Consider the following 27,582-nt stretch of genomic DNA (forward strand, 5'->3'; position numbering starts at 1 on the left):
GCTTCTTGTCCTGTGGCACCATCTTCTCAGTGTGCTGTCCCCAGCAGAGGGGGAGGTGTCTCACTGCTTCTTTAGTAAGATTGAGATGACTCAGTTCCACAACTCAATACACACACCCTCCCCCAAAGAGCCCATCTACCCCGTCCCTAAGCAGAAAGATCCAAACAACAATGCCACCTGCCTACATTTAGAAAACTTGTCTCAGAAATCTAAGCCACTTCATCCTTCACTCGGCCCCCTCCCCCATTTCCCCTAAAGTTCCCGGACCACCATGCCCGGTGCAACGGACTGCTTGTAGCTTTGAACCTCCCCTACCATTCCCGCTACCTTCGCAGCCGGATCCCTTTGGCCCCGGTCCCCTTGAAGCCCCATACCTCCTTCCCCGGTTACGCCAGCCCCCCCTTCTTTATACCCCCCAGTCCAGCCCTATCACTTTTACCTCTACCAAGCCCTCCCAGCCAATCCGCTGGCTCTTCTTCGATCGCCCCAACCCCACCTATCCTCGCCCTCTCAGTTCCCGGGGGCCCTTACTCTTCCCATCTCTTTATCTCAAATCACCCTAAGGGTTGCAGGGCGCTTCGGGTCTCCTCCCAGCGCTCTCACTTTTCCTCCGCAGCCCCCGGACTCGGCTCGCCCGCGCCTTCGCGTCTCCCCCCACACACCTGCCTCCCCTCGCACCCCTCCGGCCCCTCCACCTGCCACAGCCCCCGCTCCCGCGCGACTGAAGGAGCCGGGCCCCACGCGGCTTACCTGTACAGGGCGCTCCGGGTCCGCCCGCGGTGGTAGCGGCGGCCGCTCAGGCCCCGGCGCAGCAGCTGCGTCTCGGACTCCTCCGCAGCCGGGGGCCACAGCCGGGGCGGGGCCCGCACCGGAAGCGGTGCCGCGGGGCCGGGACCGCGAGCCCGGGGCGGGGCGGGGGCGGGGCCACACTGGACGGGGCGGGGGCTAAGGCCGGAAGCGGCCAAAAAGGGACCGAGAGGCGGGGTCAAGCGGAAGTGACTTCTAGGGACGGCCCCGCCCGACCGAGTCGTTGGCGGAAGCGGACTGGCGCTAGCGGAAGTTTCCGCCAATGGGAAAGCGCGGACGCCGCGGCGTTCTGGTGTGAGGACTTCCGCGCGGAGTTGAAAAGAGCTGGTGTGATTAGCACGGGAGTTCTGACCCGCTCCGTTTCCGACCTGGGCCGGCTCACCCTGTCTTAGGCAACCTGGTGGTCCCCCGCTCCCGGGAGGTCACCATATTGATGCCGAACTTAGTGCGGACACCCGATCGGCATAGCGCACTACAGCCCAGAACTCCCCGTCTGCGTTCACTCTTTGCCTGTTTTCTAGTTGCGGAGGTTGGTGTGACGCGGCATCAGGTTGGGAGGAAGGTAAATAAAGGACGGGGGGTGTCCGTGTTTTCTTCTGCGTGGGTCACCTCCGCAACTCACTGCTATCAAATCGATCTTCCCCTGAGATTCCCGCCTCCAGATCAGTTTTCTCTGAACTTCTCCGACTGAGACCTGGCTGTGCCCCGAGGATACTTCATCCCCTGGAGAATTAGTGTTCTCACTTCCCAGGTTCAGAAGGTCAGGGAGCTAGCTATGTGCCGAATACTGTCACCTCTTGTAAAAACCCTTGCTTCTCCGACGCTTACTCTTAAGACTTTGCCACCTGTTTAACCGCCTCTTAGAGATCATCTGTTTATTGGTGCATCCAGCTTCTTGTCTTACTTTTCTCTCCTCTGTCTTCCATCTTGATAATTTCAGTCAGACTGCCCGGTTACCGTCCGGGCCTCATGTCTAGCGACCCTTACATCAGCCTCCCAATCCTAATAAAAAACCTGGACCCTCTTACCAGAAACGTTATCGCGTCACAAATTAGTAATTGGAACATCCTTCTGTCCAGTTACAGCCTGATGTCCTTTCAGCTTGACTGCTCAAGAACTTAACTTTTTTCACTTTATCAGTACCTCTAATCCGTTGAAAGCCCCCATTAGTTCACATTCTTCACGTCCCCTCTTAATACATCTTAGATAAAACGGTATTCCATTACAGTCCTACTCTGAACTCCTAAGCCTGCCCGCCACTCTCTTTTCCCCACCTAGGTCTCCCACCCTAGATGGACCAACATGCTTCTCCGTGCCTGTATCTTGTTGTAAAAAATTGTCCTGCTGAACAGACTGGCATCACTAAGTTATTAAATTTCAACCTTAAGTGGGCTCTGAACAATGCCTGGGAATTTCATTTTATTTTTCTAGTTGACTTGCTTTCCACTATCTGCAAATCTTTAGCCCTACACTTCCCATACACCTTCCCCTGATTTACTGTATAAGTAACAGGAAGTGCAGAATGCCCTATACCCCCAAAATACAGAAACACTAAATAAAAGGAATACATGCACCCCTATGTTTATTGCAGCATTATTTACAATAGCTAGATTATTATAAAAATAGCCTGAGTGTCCATCAATAGAGAATGGATAAAGAAGATGTGGTATATACACAATGGAATATTATTTAGCTATAAAAAAGAATGAAATCTTGCCATTTGCAACAATGTGGATAGAACTAGAGAGTATAATGCTAAGTGAAATAAGTCAGGCAAAGAAAGACAAATACTGTATGATTTCACTCATATGTGGAACTTAAGAAACAAAATAAACAATGGGTGCCTGGGTGGCTCAGTCAGTTAAACATCTGCCTTCGGCTCAGCTCATGATCCCAGCGTCCTGGGATCAAGCCTCCCTGCTCAGCGGGGAGCCTGCTTCTCCCTCTCCAGCTCCCCCTGCTTGTGTTCCCTCTCTCGCTGTCTCTCTTTGTCAAATAAATAAATAAAATCTTAAAAAAAAAAAAAACAAGTAATGTGGGGGGTGGGGGGAGGAGAGAGACAAACCAAGAAACAGACCCTGAACTATAGAGAACAAACTGATGGTTTCCAACGGGATGGTGGGTGGGGAGATGGGTGATACAAATGATGGGGATGAAGGAGTGCACTTAAGCCCCGGGTGATGTATGGAATTACAGAATCACTATATTGTACACCCAAAACTAATACAACACTATATGATAACTATACTGAAATGAAATGAAATAAATGTAGAATGTCCTAAAATCTAGAAATCGACATGTGTTCCCATTCTGTTTTTTCCCTCTATAACTTATTAAATAAAAAATATTCATTGAACTCGCACTATATGCCAAGCAAGGCACCCATTTACGTGCCTGTTAAGCAGTGAACAAAAAAAGTCCTCATCCTAAAAGATTTTTCTAGTGTTGAGAGACAGAAAAACAAAATATGTGTGCTTTGATAAAGAACAAAGCAGAATAAGGATTAGACAGTGGTGTCAGGTAGCTGCTATTTTAGGTGTTAGAGAGGGACTGATAAGCAGAAACTGGAATTGATTTGATGGGCTGAGCCACGTGGATATCTAGGAAAGGAGTATTCCAGACAGAGGAGACAGCGGATTCAAATGCTCTGAGGCAGGAGCATGCTTGGCTTGCTAACGGAATAGTAGGGAGACCCCTAGAGCTGATATAGAGTGAGTGAGGGGGATGGTGGCAGGAAAAGAGATCAGAGAGGTAGTCAGGGGCCCAATCATGTGGATCTTTTAGGCCATGGTGACAACTATGGATTGTTAACACTGAAACCACTGGAGAGTTTTGAGCAGAAGAATGGCCTGATCAGATTTAAGTCTCTAAAAGGCTCATTCTAGCTGTTGTGTGGAGAACAGACTGAAGGTGGAGGGGTGAGAGTAGAAGCACTTGGCCTGGCAAAGGATGATGGTGGCCTGAACAAGATGACAGCAGTGCAGGTAGTAAGAAGTGGTCAGATTCCAGGTCTATTCTGAAAGTAAAGCCACCAGGATTTACTGATGGATTGGATGTGTAGGTTGAAGAAGAGAGTTGAGTCAAGGATGAAGCCAAGGTTTCTGGCCCGAGTCACGGGTAGAATAGTGAAACCATTTACTGACCTGGGGAATGCTATCAGAAGCTGACCCCAATGGGATACTACTTAGCAGTATAAAAGAATGAAATACTGATATACCCAACAACTTGACATCATAACAACATAAAAATAAACGCATTATACTGAATGAAAGAAGCTAGTCTCAAAGTGACACTCTTGAAAAGATGAACACTGTAGTGATGGAGAATAAGTTAGTGGTTGCCAGGAGTTAGGGGTGGAGGAGTGACTATAAAGGGATAGCAAAAAGGAAGGTTTGGGGAGATGGGACTCTTCTGTATCCCAACTGTGGTGGTAGTTACATGAATCTATGCATATGTTGAAATCTATAGAACTGTAAACAAAAATACAATTTTATTGTATGATAATTTTTTGTAAGCCAACCATTTCATGCATGCTCGAGTTTCCCATCCCAATTCCCAGGGCTCTCCTTCTAACCTCTTGCAATATTGGATCCTTCCATCAGTATTCTATCAAGCTCTAGTTTCAACTATCTATATTTCCTTAAAAAACAAAAAACAAAACAAAAACAACAACAATAACAACAACAAAATCTTTCCCTTAACCCCTTGTTCTACGACTAAAGGCTTATCTCACTATTTCCCTTCCTGAAAAAGTTTCTGGAATTACTATCCTCACTGCAGCCCAAGTGATCTTATCTCTCTTTAAAATGCTCTATGGCTTCCCATTGCTCTTGGGATGAAGACTGAAATTCCTTCATGTGGCCCTCAGAGCCTCTGCCTTCTTTGGTTTTATCTCTTTCCCTCAGGTGCAGTAGCAGACCCAGGATGGCAGCCTTACTAGATGACCTCAGTAGTTAAACAGAAAAGTCTCCCCCCACCCCCATGGAAATATGTTTAAACCCTGAGATAAATCACCCATTCTGGTTATAAGGAATATCATTCAATCTCTCTATTTTGGCTTCCAAGATATAGTAGATTGAACAGAATAGCCTTGGTATTTTCCAGCTTCTCCCCACAAGAGGTGTAGCCTCTCTCTGAATCTAGGCTTGGCTGTGTGACTTGCTTTGTTCCATGGGACATTAGCAAATCTGATACAAGGAGATTCTTAAAAAAGTGCATACAAATTGTGGCTTGCTCTCTCTCTTTTTTTTTTTTTTAAAGATTTTATTTATTTATTTGACAGAGAGAGAGGGAACACAAGCAGGGGGAGTGGGAGAGGGAGAAGCAGGCTTCCCGCAGAGCAGGGAGCCTGATGCGGGGCTCGATCCCAGGACCCTGGGATCATGACCTGAGCCGAAGGCAGCCGCTTAACGACTGAGCCACCCAGGCGCCCCTGGTTTGCTTTCTCTTGCTGCTGGGAACTCTTCCACGACCTTGTGAAAAGCTCATAGCTGACCTGATGGGTGAGGAGAGACCTCATCTGACATCTAACCAATTGCCAAATATATGAGTGTGGCCCCTTAGACCAACTAGCTTGCCAACCCCCAGACATGTGAGCCAGGCCATTGTAGACTAAGTCCAGGTGTGCCGGCCCAGACCAAAAGAAACCCCCAGTGAACCCACAGACCAGTGAAAAATAATGTTTATTGTTTTTAAGTTAAAGGAATAAATTTTGAGATGGTTTTGGGCGCCTGGGTGGCTCAACTGATTAAGTGACTGCCTTCAGCCCAGGTCATGATCCTGGAGTCCCAGGATCGAGTCCTGCATCCGGCTCCCTGCTCAGCAGGGAGCCTGCTTCTCCCTCTGACCCTCCCCCCTCTCATGCTCTCTCTCTCTCTCTCATTCGCTCTCTCAAATAAATAAAATCTTAAAAAATTTTTTTTGAGTTTTTTGTTTGTTTGTTTTTTGTTTTTTGTTTTGCAATAAAAGATAAGGATACGCAGGGCATTTCTTTGCATCTATTAAGCTGGATTTAGTTGGATGTATTTCTTGGAGCTGCTTAGCACCTAAAGAAGAGAGCCACCATGCATCCCCTTCACATGGTTAGTCTATGTTACCTTATGTTTTCCCATCTGATTTCTCACTGTTTTGCTTATTTACAGCAGGGGTAATCTTACATGTCATATCTATTGTATTTCTTTTTTTTTTTTTGAAGATTTTATTTATTTATTTGACAGAGACACAGCGAGAGAGGGAACACAAGCATGGGGAGAGGGAGAAGCAGGCTTCCCGCTGAGCAGGGAGCCCGATGCGGGGCTCCATCCCAGGACCCTAGGACCATGACCTGAGCCGAAGGCAGATGCTTAATGACTGAGCCACCCAGGCGCCCCATGTCTATTGTATTTCAACTTGTTCGGTAAAACTAATATCATTTGCGTGGTTTTCACTGATTTTATTGCTCTTTTTTTAGAACTAAAGGTTGAATTGTATAAGTATTGGGTATCATTTGTATGTATGTTTTGTTATAAATTTAATCTTAAATGTACAGGGCGTAAAAGCTAAGAAACAACAGGGAAATGGTCATATTATAGAATAATAATGTACTTAGTCATAACTAGTAAAGGGAAAGATGGCTTCCATTTGTGTTCATGATAGCCAATATTAATTGTTAATGTAATTGGGTCTGTCTTAATGAGATTTAGCACTTTAGCATGAATGGGTCAGTTTGGGGACTCAAGAAACATAAAATGTTTTCCCATTGAAATTACTGGTGATTACATTTCCAGCTTGCATTGGCTCCACCAGAGGTTTTGCAGGATTGACTACCCTAGTAAGGCAGGAGAGGATTGTCCTGCAGTTACTGTACCTTTAATGCCATGGAAAATTAAAATGTAACCAGATGATTAAGGTTTCCTCTTGTCCTGAGATCAAGGAATAGCCTCAGGAACCTCTATGAGCGTGTGTAAAGCCTCTGCTGAGTAAATGTTATGAACGTGTGTAGAGAAAGAGTGTGACCGTCCAATGGGGTATGAGAGGTGGTGGATCAAGTCCACAGATTCCTGAGGGGACCTCGTCACAGAGGTGGAGGCACCAGTAATGTTGTCTGCAGCCTGATTGGGCTTTCACTGTGCAGTGTGTTTTCCCACAGAGCGGGGAGGGGATGCCCATCAGGCTGACTCTTCAGTCCTTTCTTTTACTGAACTGTTCATATTTTGAATCAGACAGTTGTTATTTGATGTCTGATGACTTGGGTTACCTGATGTGTGAGCTTCCACAAGCTAGTCAACCCTGGAAAACTGTCAGCACCTAATTACTGAGACCCAAAGCTGAACTTTGAGAATGGCTTCAAAGTAACAAGGACTCCTGGCAGCGGGCCACCAGCCTTCTGCAGGTAGCTGCTCTCTTGCCATATTCCCTTTCGACCTACTTTCACTGCAAAGGTCCTTTCCAAACCTGTGGCTCTGGGATTGGCCAATATACTGATGAACGGCCTTAACCATATTGTTCTTCCCCTCACTGAGGAATAGAACAAGTCAGACCTCTAAAGCAATTAAAAAGGGACTCACCGATCCCAAAGTGACTCACCTTTGAAAACATTGGATTGTCTCAGTCTCCTTGATACTTAACTGAAAGCTGTCTTTGCAAACTCCATTCAGATTTCTTTGGTGGCTCTAGCACTCAGCTGTCCTGCAGACTGGCAGAGCAAAAGGCAGCAGTTCAAGCCATCTGTCCCAGAACGAGACATCTGGTCATAGGTCTGTGCCTCTGGTCGGGGCTTTTTGGAAGCCATCTGGCTCCCCATCCAACGGAGCTGTGATAAGCCAGAGGCTGTCAAGTGCTGGTGAGTCTAAGAGGAGAGGATGCCTAAGCTGAAGCTGGCCTGGCAGTGAGCTTGGTCGGCTGGGAGAATCATGGTGCCAACCAATTGCTGTAAATGTGTCCACAGACACCTACACGTGCCTGGGGTTTTACATGCATCAAAAAATCTTTATTTCCAGGCACCATCACTGAATGTTGAATTATCAAGAACAGTAATATGCTTTTTCTATTGTTAAGGTTGGCCAGGATTCTTGTCCTCTCTGAATTTAAAAAAAAAAAAATCTGTCAGTTTCAGGAGAAAAAGTATAGAGAATTTATGGTGGTATTTTGGAAACGTGGACTTAGAGGATGCAAGGTATCCTAGGGAAACTTCAGTGAAAAAGAAGCTTCCCAAATATGGGGTGGAGAAAAGGAGTTTCTCAAATGTAGGGTGGGGAGCACTTGCTTTTGTGAGGCATGAGGTGTCTGGGTCCCTGGCTCATCATGTCTTTATTGCCCCCATAAAGCACATGACACAGCCATGTTCCCGTTGCCAGCTTACTGCTATTTTATCCCTCATTCTTAGCTAAAGAAACCTGAGTATAGTATAATGGGAATTCCTGGTATTTTATTAAGGTGAAATATATGAAATGCCAGAGAGGTTGAAAGGGTTGTCTGTACCCCATGCCTTCATTTACTACTTTATAGCAAGAGCACATGTTGAGTGCTTTCATTAAAACCAATGTTTTTTTTTTTTTTTTTTTTAGATTTTATTTGTTTATTTGACAGAGAGAGACACAGCAAGAGAGGGAACACAAGCAGGGGGAGTGGGAGAGGGAGAAGCAGGCTTCCCGCAGAGCAGGGAGCCCGATGTGGGCCTCGATCCCACGACCCTGAGATCATGACCTGCACCAAAGGCAGAAGCTTAACGACTAAGCCACCCAGGCGCCCCGATTCAAACCAATCTTAACATAGGATTTCCACCTGCTACAATTTCAGGGAATAACAGATAACCTCATTTGGGAATCTGATTCAGAAACTTCAACTTTAAAAACTGAGCTGAGGGGGCGCCTGGGTGGCTCAGTTGGTTAAGCGACTGCCTTCGGCTCAGGTCATGATCCTGGAGTCCCGGGATCGAGTCCCGCGTCAGGCTCCCTGCTCAGCAGGGAGTCTGCTTCTCCCTCTGACCCTCCTCCCTCTCATGCTCTCTGTCTCTCATTCTCTCTCTCGCAAATAAATAAAATCTTAAAAAAAAAAAAGAAAAAAAACTGAGCTGAGGGGGCCCTTGGGTGGCTCAGACGGTTAAGCATCTGTCTTCAGCTCAGGTCATGATCTCAGGGTCCTGGGATCAAGCCCCACGTAGGGCTCCCTGCTCAGCAGGGGATCTGCTTCTCCCTCTCCCTCTGCCGCTCCCCCTGCTTGTGCTCTCTCTAGCTATCTCTCTCTCCCTGTCAAATAAATAAAATATTTTTTGAAAAATAAATTTATTTATTTGAGAGAGAGAGAGAGATAGCTAGAGAGAGCACAAGCAGGGGGAGGGGCAGAGGGAGAGGGAGAAGCAGGCTCCCCGCTGAGCAAGGAGCCTGATGCGGGACTCGATCCCAAGACCTTGAGATCAGGACCTTGAGATCGGGACCTGAGCTGAAGGCAGACACTTAACCATCTGAGCCACCCAGGCATCCCTAAATAAAATCTTAAAAAAATAAAAAATAAAAACCTGAGCTGGGGGTGTACCTGGGTGGCTCAATTGGTTAAGCATCTGACTCTTGATCTCAGCTTAGGGCTTGATCTCAGGGTCGTGAGTTCATTAAAAAACAAACAAGTAAACAAAAAAACCCAACTGAGCTAGGTTTTCAGGCTCTCCAATTGAAGTGAAAGTTTGATTTTACAATTCTTATAAGTGCACTGAGATTATGCTGGAAGAGAATAGAGTGGTTCTAAAGCTAACTGATCTAATAATAATATCCTCCTGACCAATTCCCTTCCATGTCACCCCCACCCCCCCGAAAGCAAAATACTGAGCTTAACTGTGTGGTCATCAAGCAACCAGTCATTTCCTAATATGGACAGTTCAGCCCTCCAGTTTCACTTCTGGAATTCAAGTGCTAGGAGAATGGCATTTACATTTGCATGTGTTTTCTACAATTCTTTCTCACTTCCCAAAGCAATGAAACCTCTGTGTTGTTTGCTTTAACATCAATGATAATATCGACAATGACTGAATTTCCTGGACCTGTAATATAGGATCAGCCCTGACCCAATACCTTAATATTTTGATAGAAAACTCATATGAACAGTTACAAGTATGAGGGCTTTGTCCTTATTAAAAATGAATAGTTACCCCAAAATCGGTATAGCCATTAAAAACAATGAAGTCCATAATTTCTACTGACATGGGAAGATGCCAGTGGTAGAATTTAAAAAGAAACTACCAAGTTGCAGAAAACTATGTAAAATAAAATCATTTTGAAAAAGAAAAAAACTTGAATGATTTAATCTTTTGAAAAACAATTCCCACCTTAAGAATAAAGATACTTATAATGCATGCCCTAACCTCAGAGTCAAGTCCAACTTTTGCTTTCTTTGGTCATTAGAAAAAAAATGCTATATTAAGGAAAAATCTACAGTACTTCTTAACTGATAGTTACTGTGAGGATTAAATGAGAAGGTAGGTGAAGCATTTAGCGCACAATAACTCCCATTTTACAGGTGAGATAACATGCTTAGAGGAGTTAAGTAACTTGCCCAAGGTTAAGTTACATGTTATAGGGAGCAGGGCTGAGATTTGAACCCAGGGCTGTCTGACTGTAATTCATGCTGGTAACCACCATGCCATATTCCTCCCAGCAGTGTCAATATTTGACTTGTAACCATTTGAGTTTATTTTCCAATATACAATTTATCATAGTGTGCCACGGAGAATCAGTAATGTCACATATTAGCTTTGCAATTTGGCTAAAAGAAGCTAAGTAAAGTCCTCTTTGGGGACTATACGGCCCTAACAGCCTGTTTCCCGATGGTGCAAGTCTGGAGATCCAAGTGTTGTTTTATGGCTTTACTTATTTATTCAGGCCAGGCTTGTGGGGTTATGGCAATACAGTTCCCTCAGAAACTTCAGGTCAACTTGCTTCTAAGCAGCTTCTTGTGCCAGAAATCATGCCTAAAAGATTTTTTTCAGGATAGACGTATCAATTTTCATTTATTTCTTTACTCCATGCCTCTCTCTCCCGGCTTAAGGGCAGTTGCAGGGAAGCCATATGAATCAAAGGCATAGGTGGAAGGAAAGCCTCGAGACTGTTCTTTGCACTAGTGCTGGAGTCCTCTGTTTAACTGAAATATCTTCGTGGATAACCTTTTCAGTCTTTTATCCTGCTGTTGGGGCACAAGACCCCACTTCTGTGCTCCCTCGATTCCTTTTCCTACCCACGTGCAAACCAGGACGTTCTTGCCTGAGCTTACCTCTTACGGTATCTTGTTAAACACAGCAAGGAGCTACCAATATACTCTGACATTCTGACTCATGGTCTGACTTCAAAAAATCATGGAAAGAAAGAGAACGTTTTTTTCTTTTTACCTCCTCAAGTGTCCCTATTAAAAACGGGCACCAGGGCGCCTGGGTGGCTCAGTTGGTTAAGCGACTGCGTTCGGCTCAGGTCATGATCCTGGAGTCCCAGGATCGAGTCCTGCATCGGGCTCCCTGCTCGGCAGGGAGTCTGCTTCTCCCTCTGACCCTCCTCCCTCTCATGCTCTCTGTTTCTCATTCTCTCTCTCTCAAATAAATAAATAAAATCTTCAAAAAAAAAAAAAAAAAAAACGGGCACCAAATAAGCGAGTTTCTTGATGTCTTGGGAATTACTGTCATGAAGTGGAGGCCCACACTAAAAAAAAAATTAGAGGAAACACTTTTGCAGATCATTATGCTAATAAGCTGCTCTATCTGAAGTCTTTAAACACAGTGATTTCTTTTAAAAACTGAATGATGAGCCTACAGAGAGGTTCAAGAATGCCATCATATAGGCACAAGATTGGTTGCAAGATCCAGAAAGACAGCCTCCATAGCACCAGAAAACTTCAAATGGACACTGGACACCACAGAAGGGACAAGTTGGCCATGATATTAAAGATTGATGGGGAAACTTTTCTGAGACAGCAGAAGACATGGTCAATGCATGCCTTATCCATGAACAAGGTAACCCAGGAAACCTTATAAAAGTGGGACATATATTAGAATCATGTCCTAGGAGACCGTTGGAGTATGTCCAGAGACCTCACACAATTACCTCCCTATATGAGTCATGAGTATTTATGGTAATAGTCTTTTCCGGATGAGTTGAAGCATCCCCCTGTCAAAAAGTTACAGCACCCACAGTGGCTAAGAAACTACTGGACTTTGCATTCCCTTCATAGGATATTCCAACTTAGCATCTCATGATAAAGGAACATATTTTACTGGAGCAATTATTCTCGAGCTATGTGAAGTATTGCCTCTCATGTAGAAGACTCATTGCCCTTATCACTCTCAGTTACTGTGAAAAGTGGAGAGAACGAAAGAAATATTGATACTTTAATTAGCTAAATTAGTGGACACCACTTGAGTTCCCATGGCCTTAAGTACTGTTCTTGGTGCTTAAGACTCCGTGTTCTTGGGGCGCCTGTGTGGCTCAGTCAGTTAGGCATCTGCCTTGGGCTCAAGTCATGATCCCAGGGATCCTGGGACCAAGCCCCACATCGGGCTCCCTGCTCAGCGGGGAGTCTGCTTCTCCCTCCGCTGCTTGTGCGCAATTTCTCTCTCTCTCAGTCAAATAAATAAATAAAATCTTAAAAAAAAAAAAAAAAGACTCCTGTGTTCTTCCCATTCAGGAACTCACAGATTGTCTCCCCATGAATTTGTCACTGGCAGGCAGGCCCATATAACTATGAATGTCTCCACCTATACTGGATTCTAACCTCTTATAGGCAGAGCTGGCCACATGTCGCAAAGGATTAACCCAATCTCCCCAGTCTAAACAGTAACAAGCACAGGCCACGTTCCCTTGCCAGCCACCTAACCAGCTTCTTTTTCCACTCTAGGTGTTCAAGTATATATAATTAAAAAGTATTTGGTAGTAATGTCAGACTGACAGAAAAGCTGCAAAATTAGTACCAAGAATTCCCATATACCCTGCCCCGGACTCTGCAAATGTTGACATTTTACCACATTTGCTTCGTCATTCTTTCTCTCTCTGTATCCATGTTATTATATTCTATGAACCATTTGAGAGTAGTTTATAGACACAACATCTCTTTATGCCTAAATATTAAATATTTTAGTGTGTGTTTCATAAATACAAGTACATTCTCCTACATAACCATTGTACAATTCTCAAAATCTGGAAATTAATGTTGACACAATACTATTATCTAACTTACAGATCATACCCTATTTTTCTAAATGTCCCCAAAATATCCTTTATGTCAAAATAAAACAAAAACTTGTTTTTCTGGTCTGGGATCACACACTGCATTTAGAATTATCAAATCCCTTGGGGGCGCCTGGGTGGCTCAGTTGTTTAAGTGTCTGACTCTTGATCTCAGCTCAGGTCTTGATCTCAGGGTCATGAATTCAGGTCCAGCACTGGGCTCCAGTCTGGGCATGGAACCTACTTAAATTAAAAAAAAAAAAAGTCCATCTCTTTATTTTCCTTTAAATGAATAATCTACAGTCTTTTTGTTTTATGACTTTGACATTTTTTAAAAAAGATTTTTATTTATTTGAGAGAGAGAGAGTGCGCGTGCGTAATGAGTATGACGGCAGGGGGCAGAGGGAGAGAGAATTCCAAGTGGACTCTGCCTTGAGCACAGAGCCTGACATGGGGGCTTGATCTCATGACCCTGAGATCATGACCTGAGCCGAAATCAAGAGTTAGGTCGCTCAACTGACCAAGCCACCCAGGCACCCCTGGCTTTGACTTTTTGAAGAGTACAGGCCCTTTATTTTTTACAGTGTCCTCAGTTCGTCGGGTTTGCCTGATTAGATTTGAGGATATGCATTTCTGGAAGTAACACTGCAGAAGTGGTATCGTTTATTTTCAGTGCATCATATCAGGAGGCATATGGTATGGTGATGTTAACTTTGATCACTTGGTTAAGGTGGTTGTCTGCCAGTTCTCTGCACTGTGAAGTTATTCTTTTTCCCTCTGTGATTAGTGAGTATTTTATATGGACCCAGGTTCCTTCTGCCTATCATCCTTGATGTCCTTGTCACCAACTGTATCCAGTTAGTGGAAGAGGAAAGAAAAGAGTTTCATGGTGGAGGGGGGCAGTGGGGAGCAGTTGTTACTAGGCCAGTCCTGGAAGTGGCACCCATCGCATTAACCCTAACCTGGCTCACATTCCATTGGAGAGAACTGAGTCTAAAGATTCTATCTAATTGCAAGGGACACTGGGAAATATTGCCTGGCTTTGTGCCTGAAGGAGGGAATGTGCATTAGTAGGGAGCTAGCGGTCTCCATTACAGGGTGCAACTCTTCCACTGGCCCTTTAATTTATTCTCTGGGGCTCTAGTTTTCTCTTGTCCCCTTAGATGAAATCTTGGTCAGGTCCCTCAACTTTGCTGATCACTCTTATGTGTCGTAAGTCCTCCTGTCACGCTAGTCTCCCAAACAGCATCAGTTAAGCAACAAAAATGCCCAGCCCCCTGTAATAGTCATCACTCTAAAACTGATTGAAAACTGAGACTTCTCCCTTCTAGCTTGGGCCTCTGTGAGGTGGGTCGCCTCCCACGGAAAAGGACCTTGTGATCAGTTTCACTCCTTCCTCATTCAATACTTCTGTTCCTTTCTTCCTCTTGCTAGCTATTGCTGAGCCCTCTGTGCTGGGTGGCTGCTAGTCTATGTGCTGCCTCGGTGTAGGTCAGAAAGAGGTTCCCCTTGTGGATGGATGCCACCCCATGGGGAGAGAACTGCGCCTCTGTGTGAAGTAGAAAAAGGCAGTTCTTCCTCCGAGAAGACACAAGCCCCTGCCAGGGCATATGGTTTGGAGCACGGAAAGCAGGCTGGATTGCAGCCCCCGTTTACACCTACAGCCAGGAACGCTTTTCAGTGAACGACTTGCACAACCATAAGGCCTGTTAAAGTTGGAGTGCATGGAGGAAGTAATAGGCCAGACGGTCAAGTTTGTCCTTAACCAGTGCTGTCCCGAGTGGCATCTGCATTCTCTGGGGTTCGCAGAGATTTAAGGCTACTCTTTTTGGGAAAGGGACTGGATTCCTTAGTTCTATAAAGCTCCCTCATTCCATTGATGGGGATCACATCTTTGTGGTTTCTTTCTTGTAGATGAATGCATCGCTTTTACAGTTGTTTGTTCATAATTCGTTCTCAAGACTCTGGGCATCTGGGGATGAACCTCCACCCTCCTCCCACTGAAATGCAGTCCCTCTGGCAGCTTTCTGGAACAGGATCCGAGACCGAGCTTTTCCAGAGCCCCTGCAAGTATGTACACAGCAAAACATGTTCAGTTGAGCCACCGTTGGGAGTGCTGCTACATCCCAAATCATAGCCTCATCTCTACCCCATGGGATGCCTAAGCCAGCCCTTCACCTTTGACATATTCCAGCCATAACTCAGAAATTGGCCACTGTGTCTCCCAAATTGGAAGGAACACATATTATGTACTGCTGGGTGATCCCAGTAAAACTCCTTCCATCAGTGTGAGGTGCTGGGCACATACTCCTTACCATGAGGTTAGGGGTGTGGCAATGACTCAGGACACCAGTAGCTTTCTCTAAAAACCTTGAATCTCCTCTCTTTTTCAACCTCTCCAACATCTTTTATAGTCTGGAGGTGGGTGGTGAACTGAGAATGAAAAACTGGTTTTCTACAATCTTCCACTGTAAATCCTGTGGTGGTGGATTTGCACCTAACTTTGAATGTGACTTCATTGTTTTGGGATCTGAGACAAACCGGAGACTAAGTGAGGTTCACTTCAACATCCATATCTCTGGAAGTATACATACGGAACAGGAAATATTGGTTACCTTTGGTGGGAAATGTGTTCACTCAGGGAAGCCATGGGAGGGAGAATTTTTCATACATACTCTTTGAACTGTTTTTAAATTATATGTATGTAGTACCTATTTAAGAAATTTAAATGAAAGAAAGGTACCTTCCAAATACACTAGAGTACATTCACATAATAGAGCACTTTCTAACTCTGAAGAAGGAACCATATATTCTGATGGAGAACAATCTCAAAGATGTTGTTAGGTAAGAAAAGGAAGATCAGACTATCTCATAATATATTTACATACAGTAAAATTATGCATAAGTACATATTTTTAATACATGAGGGACATTTTCAGGACATTTTTATTAGGATAAACTAAATCATGTTGTAGTGACAATATTGAACTTGAAATATCAGTTACTCACCACAGCAAAGGCTTATATTTCTTGAGCATCTAATGCGAATTGGGCAATTCTGGATGGCAGCTCTTCTCCATGTGGTGACTCAGGGATCCAGGCTGTTTCCATCTGGTAACTCCATCATCTAAATCCATGGCTTCCACAGCTGCTGCACCAAGGGAAGGGACAGCTGGGGAATCGTACACTGGAACTAAATGTTCTGGCCCAGAAGTGCACATATCACTTCTCTGCATTGCCCTTGAGCCAGAACTGGCCTCCTGGGCACAGGCTCGCTGCAAGGCAGGGTAGAAAGTGTTGTCCTCTTGCAGGCCTAGAAAGAAGAAAATGAGATGGGTTTCGGTATCCTGTAACATTGTTTCTGCCACAGGGACACAGAAAAAACAAATAGCAGGAGGAGGGAGTCAGGATCTGATATCAGAAGACTTACTTTTCACTGTACTGTTTACTATATTCATTACGCTGTTTGGATTTTTTGAACCATTGAGTCATGTGTACCTTTTCAGTTAAGAGTTAGTGACTTGGGGGGCGCCTGGGTGGCTCAGTCGTTAAGCGTCTGCCTTCGGCTCAGGTCATGATCCCAGGGTCCTGGGATCGAGCCCCGCATCGGGCTCCCTGCTTGGCGGGAAACCTGCTTCTCCCTCTCCCACTCCCCCTGCTTGTGTTCCCTTTCTCGCTGTCTTTCTTTGTCAGATAAATAAATAAAATCTTAAAAAAAAAAAAAAAAAAAGAGTTAGTGACTTGGGATGCCTGGCTGGCTCAGTGGGTGGAGCATGTGACTCTTAGTCTTGGGGTTGTGGGTTTGAGTCCCACGTTGTGTGTGGAGATTACTTAAAGATAAAACCTAAAAAAAAAAAAAGATTTAGTAACTTTAGCCTCAATGGATACTAAAATTTGTGGGTGAAAGTTTTACGAGGAATAGGATATGGTATACAAATACCTCCCGCCACGGCACTTATTAATTAGAAATGGACAAAGAAAAACCTGACCAACCCCACCTTAACCTAGGAATCAAAGTCAATTAACATCACCGGTAGTGAGACAAATAGACATCATATGGCTCCTGATTTAATGAACCGAGATGAACACAGCATCATTTTTTGTGGTATTCCTGCCAAAAATGCATAGCCTGAACTTAATCATGAGGAAAACACCCATATAAACCTAAATGGAATGATTTTGTACACAACATCGGGCCTGTACCCTTCAAGTGACAAGGTCATGGCAGGCCAAGAGAGACTGAGGAATTATTCTAGATTGAGGGAAACTAGAAAAATTTGTTGATGAAATACAACATGTGATCCTGCATTGCATCCTGAACCAGAAAAATACTTTTTTCCTCTATGCTCTAAAGGATGTTATTGAGACAATTGATGATATTTGAATAAGGTTTGTAGGTTATATAATATTAGTGTATCAGTGTTATTTTTCAAATTTTATAATTTTGCTATTGTTATGTAAAGAATGCCCTTGTTTCAGGAAATCAAGTATTTAGGGGTAAAAAGGCATCATATCTGCAATTTACTCTCAAATGGTTGAGGAAATGTATATATAATAAATAATACATTTTTATATATAAATATATAAATATGTAATATATAACTTTGTATATTATATATTTAAATATATAAATATATATGATTATTTCCTGAGCCAGTTGACCATTTGAGAATAAATTACCGATATGCCTTTTTACCTCTAAATGAACATATATGTGTGTATATATGTGTATATATGCGTGTGTGTATTTATATATATATATGGGGTGAAGAATGATAAAGCAAATGTGATAAAATGTTAACATTTTAGGAATCTGAATAAAGGTATATGGTAGGTCTTTGTATTCTTCATACACCATTCTATAAATCCGAAATTCTCTCAAAATAAAAAGTTGTTAAAAGTGACGAGTAACTATACTTATTAAGTTTGTGGACTTTTGCACTACACATAATGCTGATCAGCAAATTCTATTTGTAACAGAATAAAGGTACAGGGTAATTTAAAAAATTATATCTCACAGAATTATTATTATTTTTTAAAGATTTTATTTATTTATTTGACAGAGAGAGAGACAGCAAGAGAGGGAACACAAGCAGGGGGAGTGGGGGAGGGAGAAGCAGGCTTCCCGCGGAGCAGGGAGCCCGATGCGGGACTCGATCCCAGGACCGTGGGATCATGACCTGAGCTGAAGGCAGACGCTTAACGACTGAGCCACCCAGGCGCCCCTATCTCACAGAATTATTGCAAGGATTTGTTGTAATATGTGTTAGTCTGTGAACCACTATTCACATGCATTGTTTTCACTGTTATTATTGTTTTCATTTTTTTTAAAGTTTTATTTATTTATTTTTTAGTAATCTCTATACCTAACGTGGGGCTCGAACTCACAACGTGGGGCTCGAGATCAAGAGTCACATGCTCTTCTGACTGAGCCCGCCAGGAGCCTCTGTTGTTTTCATTTTGACTGAAGGAGGTGATTCCCATTGGAAAGCAGTGGAGGTTGGGTTGAAAGAGTGACATGAACAACTTATTGAATAAGAGGATGAGTACTAGGCCAGGGGGCTTGGATTTTGCCTGTAGGGGTCCCTTTTGGGTAGCGAAAAGTTGTTACTTACCAAAATGGGTTAGGGGAAAGCTGAATTCTTAACAGTGCTGGAAAGTATCCAGAAGGATGAGCTCAGCCTCCTCATTTTACAGTTAAGCTGGTGGGTTTTACAGATGAAGCATCTGGACTAGGTCTTAAAGATGAAGCTGTGAAGATTCAAAGCTTGAGAAGGCAGATGAAGAAAAACAAGGAGATAAGAAATGTCATGCCGCTAAGACCAGCTACGCAATTTGGGGGGCCCAGTGCAAAATGAAAATGCAGGGCCCCTTGATCATAAGTTATTAAGAATTTTGAGGGGCGTTTGGGTGGCTCAGTCGGTTAAGCATCTACCTTTGGCTTAGGTCATGATCCCAGGGTCCTGGGATCAAGCTCTTGTCCTGGGATCAAGCAGGGAGCCTGCTTCTCCCTCTCCTCCCTGCTCCTGCTCTCTTTTGCTATCTCTGTCGCTATCTCCGTCTCTCTCTCTCAAATAAATAAATAAAATCTTTAAAAAAAAAAAGAATTTTGAAACAGTAACAACATAACAGTAAACCAAGCTGGGGGCGGTGGGGGGGATACTACTAAGCATGAGGCCTCACATGACAGCAAGGTCACACACCAGTGAAGCTGGCCCTGCACATCACAATCCACCAAGGATGTCCACATTCAGTCATTCACCCAAGGTCACTAGGTGCTTTCAGATGAAAGGGACTGAAACTGATGCAAAATGGGCTTAAATCAGAAGGAAATGCAGACTGGCAGAAGGTTGCTCTTCAGACACAGGACGATCGCTGGTGCCTGACGTCATCAAAGGCCCAGGTTCTTTCAAGCAAATCTCTGTGCTCAGTGTATAGAATTTGCTCCGAGACCCCATAAGTTCCAAAGTAAGAAATGGTGCCCCTCTTCCTGTTCTCTTGGGCAGGAGCAAAGATGACTTTCCCAGGAGCTGCACACATTTCCTTAGCCAGAACTGGGTCCCGTCGCGGGAAGACTGTGGAGCCATGATTGGATTAGGCAATCAGGATGCCCCTCCTGTAGCTCAGAGTGGGGCCATCTTCCCCTGATGCACAGAGCCATGTGGAGGAGGGTGGATGCCTGAACAAAATCAGGGCCTTGGGGGAGCCTGGCTGGCTCAGTCAGTGGAGCATGCGACTCTTGATCTCGGGGCTGTGAGGTCGAGCCCCACATTGGGTGTAGAGATTACTTTAAAAAATAATAAATAAATAAAAATTCAGGGCCCTGGTGGGAAAGAGGAGGAGTGTTTGCTATAGGTTCCTGACACACTGTTTCCAGAATTGCTGATATGAGTGCGGGGTGGTTGGTTAAGCAAATAGCTGAAGGGGGAAGTGCAGAGAGGGGAGCAGTGAGAGGAGCCTGGGGAGCTTGGTGGGGGTGTGATCATGTGATTCATGTTAGCCAGTCTGCGTTTCATCCAGTGGGCCATTGAGGACCACACAACGTAACCTTAGGCAGGCCACAAAAGAATATTATTTCAGTAGATACATGTTTATTCTTATGCATATTTTAAAAGTAATTAGTAAGCAGAATACAAAAAGTGCTGACCATAAAAAAAAGATTGATAATTCGAACTTATTAAGATGAAGAACTATTATTCATCAAAGACACCATTAAGAGAGCAAAAAGGCAAGCCACAGGGAGGAAGACTATATTTGCAATCCATACATCCAACAAGAGACACTTATCAAGAATACACATGCACAAGGTCAGGGGGATGGGAGAAGATGGTGTGCATAATTTGTGACAAGCCCCAGAGAGATCCCTGGGTTCTGGAGCAAGACCATGCCATCCGCAGTGGAGAATTAAACGCTCTTTGGAAAATACATACGAATACTACAAAACTAAAAATCATTAAGAAAAAAGATAACCCAAATAAGAAAAGGGTAAAAGACATAAACAGGCACTTCACAAAAGAGGATATGCAATTGACTGATAAACATAAGAAGTTTTTCAACCTCATTAGTCATCAGGGAAAGACAAATTAAAACCACAATGAGATAGCCTTTATACTAATGAGAATGGCTAAAACTACAATGACTGATGACATAAAGTGCTGCTGAGGGTATGAAACAACTAGAACTCTCATTCAGTGCTCCTTCGAGGAGAAATTGGTACAGCTCATTGAACAACTGTGAGGCAGAATGTAGTAACACTGAACATATATAACCTATGATGCAGCAATTTAACTCCTAGGTATGTACCCTCAGAAATGTGTACCTGCGTATACTAGAAGACATGAACAAGAATATTCATAGCAGTACTATTCATAAATAAATGTTAAAACCTGGGAACAACCTAAATGTCCATCAGTGGTAGAATGGATGAGCAACTTAGGGTGTGATCACACAATGGACTACTTACTATATATCAATGAGAAAGAATAAACTATTGTTATATGCAATAAGATGGATGAATTTCACACACATGGTGTTGAAGGAAAGAAACTAACCACAAAAGAATACACATGATATAATTCATTCCGTTTGTATAAAGTTCAAAAACAGGTAAAGGAGTACACTCATTGATAGCAGCCTTATACACAATAGCCAAAAGGTGGAAGCAACCTAAGTGTCTGTTCACAGATGAATGGATAAACAAAGTAAGGTATACCCATACAATGGAATATCAGTCAGCCCTAAAAAGGATGGAAATTTTGACACATGCTACAACATGGAACCTTGAGGACATTATGCTAAGTAAAATAAGCCAGCCACAAAAAGACAAATACTGTATGATCGCAATTATATGAGGTACCTAGAGTAGTCAAAATCACAGAGACAGAAGGTAGAATGGTGGTTGTGAGCGGGTGAGGAAAGGGGAGATTGGGAAGTTGTTTAATGGGTGTATATGCATATAGAGAGAGGGTCAGTTTTGCAAGAAGAAAAGAGTTCTGGAGATGAGTTGCACACCAGTGTGAATGTATGTAACACTACTGAACTGTACCCTTAAAAATAGTTAAGATGGTAAATTTTAGGGGCGCCTGGGTGGCTCAGTCGGTTAAGCATCTGCCTTTGGCTCAGGTCGTGATCCCAGGGTCCTGGGATTGAGCCCTGCATTCGGCGCCCTGCTCAGCCAGGAGCCTGCTTCTCCCTCTGCCTGCTGCTCCCCCTGCTTGTGTGCACGCTCTCTCTCTGACAAATAAATAATAAAATCTTTTTTTAAAAGAAAGATAAATTTTATGTGATGTGTATTTGATCACAGCTAAAGAAAAAAAAAGCAGGTAAATGAGTCTACAGTGATAGAAGAAGGATAGTTACCTTGAAGGAGAAACACTAAGAGGGATATATGGGGCTTTTGTGATTTCTTGAGCTGGGTGATGGTTACCTGGGTGAGTTCCCCAAGCTGTACGCTCAGGATTTACGCACTTTCCTGTTACTGTGGGACACATGGCGATGTGTTGTCCAGGTCCCCTTTCAAGGAAGGACCTGCTGCCCAGCTGCAGGGGGAGTAATCGGCAGGCAGTGTCCAGTGTCAGTTCCTTCAGAGCCTGCGAGGGCTGCCCTGCCTGAGGTCATGCCCTTCCTGGGGCAGGCTGCAGCAGGCGACTTAACAAAGTAGGGGTGTAAAGGTTTAGCCATTTAGACTTGATGCTTGACAACCTGATGGGACCTCTCCCTCCAAGGTGAACTGCTGATTGGCTGAGACTTTGGTGACCCTGCAGCACAGACTTCCTTCAGCCCACTCCTGCTTTTGCTCCCTTCCTTTCATAGGTATGGATCTCTAACAAGCATTTTACATCCCAAACTCCATCTCAGCATCAACTCTTGAGAACCTGACCTTCTGACAGTTGGTACGAGAGGTGGATGAGAAAGCTGGTGATAAGATGGGGTTTTGGAACTGGATCACCACCCATCTTACCACGAGGACCCCATCACTGGAGGTAGGTGGAGCACACCCAGTGGTGAATTGGGAGAGTGAACCAATAGAATGGAATGCTCTAGAGGGCACAATGTACCAGATGCTTGAGACGTACATAGGAAATAGTAGCTATAAGGATGATGGAACTAGAGCTATTGCTAAGCTCCGTGGATGTGCTGCAGGGTAATGCTGGGTATAAAAACCAGAGGGCCTCTTTGGTTCATAGAGAGAAGCCCACATCTGCAGTGGAAGGCCAGAGAAGCTGAGGACTCAGCCCAGGATTTAGTAGTCTGAGTGACTGACTACAAAGACAGTTAAGTTCCCAAATAAGGCAGATCTCTTAGGCTAAAGTCAGGGTCCTGGCTGGAAAAACCCGAGATTCTGACACTTGGAATGGTGATATCTGGGTGGATGCTCCTGAAGATTTTAGCTCCACAAATTCCTCTGAATCTTCTGCGCCTCCAGAAGTAGCCCACTCCTCGCTAGTGAGAGCAAGTGTTCCTTCTCTGCTGGAAGACAGGGCAGATGGCTCTCCCTCACAAAGCAACAGGTGTCCCTTCAGGATCTGCCCCTACTTCTCCTCCTAGCCACTAGGCCTATACTAGGTTAGTTGCAGCATAACCCAGCATGGAAGTGCTGGGCCTGATAAGGGAGGAAAGGGACTCTGCCCCATAGGAGCGGCAAGGCCTAGCCACTATGAATTTGAGAAGCCAGAGGGAATACATGTGGAACAGGATTCGGAGGGTGCTTGTTGGAGGGGGAAGGAACATAAAATCAGGAAAAGAAGTGCTTATCGATCCCCTCCACTTTCTTTTACATGTACCTAATTTTGGATTAACTATTTACTTTTTTTTAAGTTTTTTTTTTTTTAATTATTAGTTAAGGAGATGGGGTGGGGGGAGGAAGAGGGACAGAGAATCCCAAACAGACTCCACGCTGAGAACCCCATGTGGGGCTGCATCTCACGACCCTGAGATCACGACCTGAGCTGAAACCAAGAGTTGGATGCTTAACCAACCCCAGGCGCCCCCTTAAAGGTTTTAGTTAAATTCCAGTTAGTTAACATACAGTGTAATATTAGTTTCAGGTGTACAATATAGCGATCCAACACTTCGATACATCACCTGGTGCTCATCACAGCACACGCGCTCCTTAATCCCCATCACCTATTTAAGTCATTCTCCACCCACCTCCTCACTGGTGACCTTCAGTTTGTTCTCAGTTTGTTAAGAATCTGTTTCTTGGTTTCTCTCTCTCTCGTTCCCTTTGCTCATTTGTTTCTTAAATTTGTTTCTGTTTCTTAAATTCCACATATGAGTGAAATCATATGGTATTTGTCTTTCTCTGACTTATTTTGCTTAGCATAATACTCTCTAGTTCTAACCACATCATTGCGAATGACAAGATTTCCTTCCTTTTTATGGTTGAGTAATATCTTATTGTATGTATATATACCACATCTTCTTTATCCATTCATCTGTTGATGGACACTTGGGCTGTTTTCATAATTTGGCTATCATAGATAATGCTGCTATAAACATTGGGGTGCATGTATCCCTTTAAATTAGTATTTTTGTATTCATTGGGTTAATACCTAATAGTGTGATTGCTGGATAGTAGAGAAATTCTATTTTTAACTTTCTGAGGAAACTCCATACTGTTTTCCAGAGTGGCTGTACCAGTTTGCATTCCCACCAACAGTGCGAGAGGGAGGGTTCCTTTTTCTCTACATTCTTGCCAACACCTGTTGTTTCTTGTGTTGTTGATTTTAGCCATTCTGACGGGTGTGAGGAGATATGTTATTGTAGTTTTGATTTGCATTTCCCTGATGATAAGTGATGTTGAGCATCTTTTCATGTGTCTGTTGGTCATCTGTATGTCTTCTTTGGAAAAATGTCTATTCATGTCTTCTGCCCATTTTTAAATTGGATTATTCATTTTTTGGGTGTTGAGTTTCATAAGTTCTTTATATGTTTCAGATACTAACCCTTTATCAGATACGTCATTTGCAAATCTCTTCTCCCATTCTGTAGGTTGCCTTTTAATTTTGTTGATTGTTTGCTTCACTGTGCAGAAGTGATCCCAAAAGTTTATTTTTGCTTTTGTTTCCCTTGTCTCTGGAGATAAATCTAGAAAGAAGTTGCTATAGCTGATGTCAAATTACTGCGTGTGTTCTCTTTTAGGATTTTTATGGTTTCAGGTCTCACATTTAGCTCTTTAATCCATTTTGAGTTTATTTTTGTGCTTGGTGTAAGAAAGTGGTCTAATTTCATTTTTTTGCATGTAGCTGTCGTTTTCCCAACACCATTTCTTGAAGAGACTGTCTCTTTCCCATTGGATATTGTTGCCTCTTTTGTTGAAGATTAATTGAACATATAGTTGTGGGCTCATCTCTGGGTTTTCTATTCTGATTGCTCTATGTGTCTGTTTTTGCACCGGTACCATATTGTCTTTTTTTTAGAGGGGGGAGGGGCAGAGGGAGAGAAAGAATCTTACGCAGACTCTATGCCCAGCATGGAGCCTGAGGCAGGGCTTGAGATCACAACCCTGAGATCATGACCTGAGCCAAAATCAAGAGTTGGACACTTAACTGACTGAGCCACCCAGGCGCCTCCATACTGTTTTGATCACGACAGCTTTGTAATATAACCTAAAGTCCAGAATTGTGATGCCTCCAGTTTTGCTTTTCTTTTTCAAGATTGCTTTGGCTATTCAGGGTCTTTTGTGGTTCCATACAAATATTAGGATTGTTTGTTCTAGCTGTGAAAATTGCTGTTGGTATTTTGACAGGGATTACATTAATCTGTAGAATGTTTTGGGTAGTATATACATTTTAACAACATTTGTCCTTCCAGTCCATGAGCACGGAATGTCTTTCCATTTCTTTGTGTCATCTTCAATTTCTCTCATCAGTGTTTTATAGTTTTCAGAGTACAGGTCTTTCACCTCTTTGGTTAGGTTTATTCCTAGATATCTTATAGTTTTTGGTGCAATTGTAAATGGGATTGATTCCTTAATTTCTCTTTCTACTGCTTCATTATTGGTGTAGAGAAATGCAACAGATTTCCGTATGTTGATTTTGTATCCTGCAACTTTACTAAGAATTCATTTATCAGTTCTAGCAGTTTTTTTTGGTGGAGTTTTTCAGATTTTCTATATACAATGTCATGTCATCTGCAAATAGTAAAAGTTTTACTTCTTCCTTGCCAATTTGAATGCCTTTTATTTCTTTTCATTGTCTGATTGCTGATGCTAGGACTTCCAGTACTATGCTGAATAAAATTGGTAGGAGTGGACATCTCTGTTTTATTCCTGACCATAGAGGAAAGACTGTCAGATTTTCCCCGTTGAGGATGATGTTAGCTGTGGGTTTTTCATATATGCCTTTATTATGTTGAGGTATGTTCCCTCTAAACCTACTTTGTTGAGGGTTTTTTTTTTTTATCATGAATGGATGTTGTACTTTGTTGAATTTTTTTTTTTTTTTTGCATCTACTGAAATGATCATCTGGTTTTTCTCCTTTCTTTTATTAATGCGATGTACCACGTTGATTGATTTGTAAATACTGAACCACCCTTGCAACCAAGGAATAAATTTGGGACCCCTCTCTTGAGTTACAGGATTCAGTATCCTGGCAAGGACCAGGAGATATTGCAAAGTCACCACTAGGATGGATCCTGCAAGCATGGAAAAAGTGATGATGACCCATGCTAAAGAAAGCTTAAGTTAGAATTTCTAAGGAAGATGATGCAGGTGGGGTTACAAGACTCAGGTATGCCAGAATGGACCATAGATAACCAGAAGATCTGCCGGATAATTATGTTCCATGGAAAGAACTAAAAGACACACTATTTACCAAGGCCATGAGAATCTGCTGGTGAGAGGCCCACCAGAATCTCTCAAAATGTTAAGTGGTGGCTCTCCTCCATAGACCAGGGCTGACGATGGAAGATACTGTTACAGAACTTGGCTCACTGATAGCAATGGGGACAATTGGACCCTAAAACAACAAAGGCCAAGTGGCAGTGTTTAACTTCCAGAAGCGAGGGAATGACAATTCTCATAATGGCTGGTAAGGCTGGAGTGGCAGCCAGGAGGACCTGGCCCATGGGGAGTTATGGAGATGGTTAATCCAGCAAAGCATCCCTAGAGGCAAAATAGATGGACAGCTGTCAAGAGTACTACTTAGCTTGTACCAGCAGAAAATATTTTTTTTTTTAAGATTTTATTTATTTATTTGACAGAGAGAGAGATAGCGAGAGCAGGAACACAAGCAGGGGGAGTGGGAGAGGGAGAAGCAGGCTTCCTGCCGAGCAGGGAGCCCGATGTGGGGCTCGATCCCAGGACTCCAAGATCATGACCCGAGCTGAAGGCAGACACTTAACGACTGAGCCACCCAGGTGCCCACCAGCAGAAAATATTAAGGATAGGTGACTGGAAGGCTGGAGAGACACTAGCTCCCCGAAAAAGTCTCAATCCCTTCCCAGAGTCCAGACTTGAGGCAATTTTCAGACCATGACTGAAGAACTGGCCAGGTCCGTAGGAGGAAGGATCCTCAACACTACAGCAAGAATATATGCTAATGATTCCCCCAGTCCTTTCCCAAAGAGATCTATGGCCATTTACTTGGGTAACTTCACTGGGAAAGGGAGAATACCCAGACATATCAAGGTCTGTGGGACACAGGGTCTGTGTTGACACTGATACTAGATGCCTGGAGTATCATCTGCATGCTCCCAGTTAGAGAGGGTGAGGCACGTGGGGCCAGGTAATAAGCAGAATCCTGTCTTAGGTTTGGCTTACAATGTGTCCACTGGGTTCTAGGACCCACTCAATGGTCTTTTCTCAGTCCCTCAGAGTATGTAATAGGGCTTGGTTTGTTCCTGGCGGTCCACAAAGAAAAGTGCTGAGAGTAAAGATAACAGAGATTAGTTCCATCCTTAAGGATATAAAGGATGCAGGGAAGCTGGTTTCCATTACCTATCTATTTAATTCAAGATTCTCACCCCTGCAGAACCCATCATCCTGGGAGGTGACTATCGACTACCAGGAGCTCAACCAGGTCCCTTAGCCCTGACTACAGCTGCTGTGCCTATTTGCTAGAGCAGGTTTCTCTGGCCTCAGGTTCACGCTGGGCA

At 43.7% G+C, this 27,582-nt stretch overlaps 1 protein-coding gene across 5 annotated transcripts in view; it reads right to left on the reverse strand.

Annotated features, from left to right (window-relative positions):
• Positions 1 to 27,582, reverse strand: part of ARID3B (AT-rich interaction domain 3B) — an 89,535-nt gene that overhangs the window by 51,767 nt on the left and 10,186 nt on the right. For 3 of the 5 annotated variants that reach the window (XM_036117754.2, XM_078079095.1, XM_078079099.1), the window contains exon 1: positions 751 to 861. The gene's annotated coding sequence lies outside the window, so the exon portion shown is untranslated. Of the gene's footprint in view, positions 1 to 750; positions 862 to 15,992; positions 16,297 to 18,598; positions 18,751 to 27,582 lie in introns of those variants that run through there. The other 2 variants (XM_078079097.1, XM_078079098.1) reach the window with 2 other exon arrangements.

The sequence above is a fragment of the Halichoerus grypus genome, chromosome 8 (genome assembly GCF_964656455.1).
Source record: "Halichoerus grypus chromosome 8, mHalGry1.hap1.1, whole genome shotgun sequence".
Lineage (NCBI taxonomy): Eukaryota > Metazoa > Chordata > Mammalia > Carnivora > Phocidae > Halichoerus > Halichoerus grypus.